At 40.3% G+C, this 5,909-nt stretch overlaps 1 pseudogene; it reads right to left on the bottom strand.

Annotated features, from left to right (window-relative positions):
- Positions 1-639: 639 nt before the first annotated feature.
- On the bottom strand, positions 640-1,510 carry LOC137772225 (olfactory receptor 10Z1-like; annotated as a pseudogene).
- Positions 1,511-5,909: the final 4,399 nt, after the last annotated feature.

The following is a 5,909-nucleotide window of genomic DNA, read 5'->3' as shown; positions in this document are numbered from 1 at the left end:
GGGGGTCCAGTGGGGACCTGAGCTTCCACCTCCACCTGCAACAACAGAGCAGTGTGCGCCAGCTCTGCAGGTTCCCCCCCCCCTAGTGGCAGTGGGGCCCAACAAGGAACTGACCTTACTTGGAAGAAAGGAGGTGTGCAAATTGGCATCACACTATAACTGGGAAGGAGATGACAGGGTGGTGGTGGGAACTGCACTTGCATCTCATTCATCTGCAAGGAGGCAGTGGGTGTCAGCACTCCATTTTCCCAGAGCTGTGTCAGTAGTGCTCAGCAGGAAGCTGAAGAGATACACGTACACCTAGTAGTTGCAGTGACAGGGGACATCCTCCTAAAAAAAGATTGAATCTGATCCAGAGTCTCATAATATCCTAAATGTCTCTGCTGCAGTAAAAATCACTGTCATACTGAGAACCAGAAAAATCACAATTCAATGAGAAAAGACAATATATGTCTACATCAAGATGAAAAGGATGTTAAAATTATCTGGTAAGGATTTTAAGGCAGCCATCAAACAAATGCTTCAGTAAGCAATCATCGAAATTCTATTTCTTTGAAATAGAAAAGTTTCAGCAAAGAAATAGAATTATGAAATATAACCAAGGGAAATTTCTAGATCTGAAAAATATAATCACTGAAGTTAAAAAGAACCAATGGGATTAAGCAGAGGTGTTGGCACCGTACGTGTCACAGCCAACAGCATATCTTCAGGGAATGAGTCACTGTGCTTGGGCCTCAAATAGACAAAGCCAGCAAATCCAATAGTGTATGCACACTACAGTGAGGTGGAAGGAGCAAGTTGAGAAGGCCTTATACCTCCCCTGGGCAGAGGGCATCCTCATAACTATGGACCCATTGAAGACACAGGAAATCATAATGAAAATAAAGCTGCCCACCAACACAATGGCAGAGAGCAGAAAAATAGCCATTTCATGATAGGGAGTATAGTCACAAGCAAGGCAGACCACAGGTGAGATGTCGCAAAAGAAGTGTTGGAAGGTGTTGGAGTCACAGGAAGACAAGTTGAATACAACGAGGTCAATGCACACAGAAACCAGGAACCCAACCACCCAAGCGGCCATCATCCGCTGAAAGCAGATCTTATGGGTCATCAGGATGGAGTAGTGCAGTGGGTTGTCAATAGCAGTGTAACGGTCATAGGACATGGCAGCCATGATGAAGCAGTTATTGCCTGCCAAGCCAAAGAAGAAAAACATCTGTGTGGCACACTCAAGAAGAGAAATGGTCTTACTGTCTGATAGCAAGTCCACCAACACGTGGGGGATGATTACCATAGTGGTACAGGTTTCTGAAAAGGAGAGACCACAGAGGAAAAACTACATGGGGATGTGAAGGTTGCGACTGAGGTTGATGGCCACCACTATGGACACATTTGCAGCTAGGATGATAGCTTGGGAGAAGAAAATCTTCACAAAGAGGAGACTCTGTAGGTCTGGGAAACTGGAAAATCCCCACAGAAGGAATGTGCTCACTGCGGTGTGATTGCCCATCTTCTTGGTGCACGTAGCAACTCTCTTCCAAAGGTGCAGGGTTATTGAAGTCAAGACTCTGAGATGATTGTAAAATATCCTTGTGCACCGCTGTCACCTAGACTTTAATCAGGGGGACCTGAGCTTCCAGGCACCTCTTCATGGGAGAGCCTGAGAAAGTGATGCTAAATGCATTTGACTGAAGTAAAGTTCAGGAGTCAGAGTGATGAGAATAATTCTAGTATGAAAATCTGTATAAATGACATGGAGTGGGCCTAAGCATCTTCTTGGATTATACTCACAAAAGCATTCTTATCTCTCTCTTTTCCAACCTGGATCTGCATGTAAGAGGGAAATATGAATAAAATTGCTTTGTTCTCATCCACCGGATTTTATGATGCTGCATTTTTCAAATGCTCTTTCAGATATAATGGTAACTTGGTACTCAGGAGTGCTTCATAAACTATTGACTGAATGAATAAAATAATCAAATCATTTAAATCACTTAAAATGAAAATAACATTTTTTTTAAAAATTAGGGAGATCAGTGAAATTTTCCAAAAGAACTTTAACTTTCCTTCAATGAAATCCTCTCTCCATCAGTGTTTCACCATGTACTGGCTCTAAAAGGAATAATTGTGACAATGACCTGACCACATAAATGAATTTAACTTGTTGTAACTTCTACTGTGTTCCTATCCATGGTAATAATTAAAGCTTGAGATTTAAAATATCATTAGTTCTTAATACATGTCAATAATTTTAAGTTCTTAATAATTTCTCATTGAAGGTCTTTTCAGATGCCTAATATAATGTTAATGGATTAGCTTGGCGTCAAAATGATTTCGAAGGCACTGTCTCGTTTAGAGTGGCATATTCTGGTCATGATGTTCTAATCAAATTTTGGATTTTCTAGCAAAACCTCCAGGACATTTTCTAGCAGGTATACTTGTTATGTAGTTTGCTTTGAAGTGCAGACCTGAATGGAATAAACTCCAATTCCTCAGATCAATTTTGTAAATCATATTTTTATTTCAACTATTTATTATTCCAATCTTGAAGAGGTAAGGGCAGAAAAATGACATGAAGACACTCCATGGAATTTTGATTTTAACTTCAGTCATTGTTAAAGGTGAAGGGGAAGAAAAATAGTAAGGAATCAGCAGTGGAAAATGAAGGAGTATGCAAGAGAAAGAAACATAGGCTGGAAATTATTCTGTAGGACTAACAAATATATTGTGATTTGAAGGGTTGCTGTTTTCTCTTTGCATTGTAGTTATGGGCAAAGAATACAAGAGGATTCAGGCCAGGTAACCAGCACCCACCTAATACCTATAATGTGCCAGACAATATGCTGGGGTTAGACAGAGATGTCTCATGTCATCCTCACAAGTCTATGTGCTTGGAATTTCATTTTGATTTTATAAAACGTAAAGTGAGTTATAGAGTGGTTAAGTGACTATAGAAGTCGTGAATTTATTCAACACATACTGACTAAATGCATATGATGGGCCAGGCAATTTTATACATGGGAAGCACAAAATGTAACCAGACACATAAGATCTCTGTGATGAAAGAGTGAATGGGTACTTTGGTTTGTGGAGTCAAGGAAGCCCTCTCTGAGGAGGCGATGTGCTTAAATGGAAAACAGAATGGCAAAAGCAACCAATAGGTGAAGATTAGGGGAGAGAGCATTACTGGCACGTTTCACAGCTAACTCAAAGACCCTAAGGTGGGACACTCATCTGCCTAAGCAATCTTCAGGCTAGACCCAAATGGCTTGTCTTTGAGACCACTCCACTCTCTTTCCTCTGGAGGTTTTCCAGTCTATTTCCTCTAAAGGAAACATTTTTCCATTCTTATTGCTTTAGCTGTCACTCACCTTATATGACTCTGCAATTCTAACCTCTACCATAAAGGAATCTCCAATTTTCTTTGGCCCATTTCCAGGCCAAAATGTCCTCCTATTATTGAAGGTAAGATTTTCAGAACAGAATTGGTCATATTTCCCCCACATGTCAGACTTTTCTCCTGTACTTCCTATTTGAGTTAGTTACAGACATTAGAGAGCTACCATCAGACCCCAATTTTGATTTCTTCCTCACCTTTATACACATAAATTCACTTCCAAAATTCCAGATGTCCTTTTGCCATCATCTTTTTTGTTGTTTGTTTTTTTCTCTCTGCCATTGTCCTTGACCTATCCAATAGGGTGAATATGGTGCCTCTGTAGTTTTCTATTAGTCACCTGTCTGTTGCATTTTTATTCACTGCATCGTGACCAGATATTGGATTCCTAAACAGAGGATATATTAAGTCACTAATAGTGTCAAAAACAGTGAATGACTATACACTGCTTATAGGAGGAAATCCAAGTACCCCAGCATGTTTGATGCTCATCGCAAATGGATCCCTAGACGCTGCTCCTGGCTCACTTTCCACCACATCCCTCTAAGTAACCCTACACTCAAACCAGACAGTGGTGCCCTCTCTTTTCCAAACACATCATCATCCTTCATGCTGCTGTGCCCTTGCATGTGGGGTTCCCTCTGCCACAACTTCTCCTCCTCCATTTTATTTCCTATAGACTTTTACTCATTTTTCAGGACCCAGCTTGGATTACTTTGATTCCTCATCCTCTCTTGTTGTCCACATTTTCTAGATTCCAGGATCCTGAATAAGAAATGTCTCCCGCATTCTACTTCCTCACTCGTGGATTTTTGCCACAGCCTCTACTTTTTCCCTCTCCCAGTCCTTTCCTTCACCTGCTACCAGCTTTTCTACGTCCAATCTACACGGAGTGTACATTCCATTTTAGATTTTTAGGTACCTTTTGCTTACAAAGTAGATAATTCTAATAACTTCTAGGCTTCATTGCATGCTTCAGTTACACCATCTCATATATCCTCATGGCTATCCCAAGAGATAAGTGCCATTATCACGACCATGTTTGTAGTGAGGAACCTATGGCCTAGAGAGTTACTTAATTTGCCAGAAGTGATATAGCTGGTAAGTGTACATGTATAACATATACACAGCAAGGCAGTCAGAGTCTAGAGAGCCACTTGCTTGGCTAGTTGATTATAAGGCTTCCCTCAGTGCAACTGCCCTAACCTCATTTCCTGCCTCAAACCTCCCGTATACGGGGACCATCCCACTATTTCCAAAAAACAGTTTATCCTTTGTGACTCTTCTACTTTTCACATGTTGTTTTCTATAAGTTGTAGTGTTCTTCTTGCCCTTTTATGACTGCTAAAAACAGCATTCTTAGAAAGACAATTCAAATGTCTTGTCCCTTGGAATTCTCCTCAAACCTCCCTATGTGTGTTAGTCATTTCTTCTTTTACGTTCACATCATTTTATTGTGAGGAGGTAGGTTGTTTTTTTTTTTTCTGCCATGTGGCATGTGGGATGTTAGTTCCCAAACCACGGATCGAACCCGTGCCCCCTGCAGTGGAAGCGTGGAGTCCTAACCACTGGACTGCCAGGGAATTCCCAGGAGGTTGGGTTTTTGTTGTTGTTGTTGGGGTTTTTTTGTTTGTTTTGTGTGTGTGTGTGCCTGTGCTTGACTCCTGTACTACACAGAGCAGAGACTTGTTTTAAAATTTTGTATGCCCCAACTTGCATCCTGAGCCTAGTGATTGTAGAATTTTTATTAAGGTTAGTTGAGAAGCTATAGGGAAAAAATCCATATTCTCCAGAAAGCCTCCATGCTTATACTTCAGTGCATTTATTAACCCCTCTTCAATACGCTACTTGCTCTCCTTAGTATTTATTTTGTTTGGATGTGTACTAAACATAGTTGGTTTCTCTCTAAATAGTTTTAAGAATAATGTCATGTAGCATTGTGAACACATGTATAGATGCTTTCTACATTCTTTCTTTTTTATTTTAAAAAAATTTTTTTGAATTTTATTTTATTTATTTTTTTATACAGCAGGTGCTTATAAGTTATCCATTTAATACATATTAGTGTATACATGTCAATCCCAATCTCCCAATTCATCACACCACCACCACCCACCCCCCGCTGCGTTCCCCCCTTGGTGTCCATACGTTTGTTCTCTGCATTTGTGTCTCAATTTCTGCCCTGTAAACCAGTTCATCTGTACCATTTTTCTAGGTTCCACATATATGCATTAATACATGATATTTGTTTTTCTCTTTCTGACTTACTTCACTCTGTATGACAGTCTCTAGATCCATCCACATCTCAACAAATGACCCAATTTCGTTCCTTTTTATGGCTGAGTAATATTCCATTGTATATATGTACCACGACTTCTTTATCCATTCATCTATCAGTGGGCATTTAGGTTGCTTCCATGACCTGGCTATTGTAAATATTGCTGCAATGAACATTGGGGTGCATGTGTCTTTTTGAATTGTGGTTCTCTCTGGGTATATGCCCAGTAGAGGG

This window comes from Eschrichtius robustus, chromosome 11 (assembly GCF_028021215.1).
Source record: "Eschrichtius robustus isolate mEscRob2 chromosome 11, mEscRob2.pri, whole genome shotgun sequence".
In the NCBI taxonomy this organism is placed as follows: Eukaryota; Metazoa; Chordata; class Mammalia; order Artiodactyla; family Eschrichtiidae; genus Eschrichtius; species Eschrichtius robustus.
This window is presented reverse-complemented; position numbering and strand designations above follow the sequence as displayed.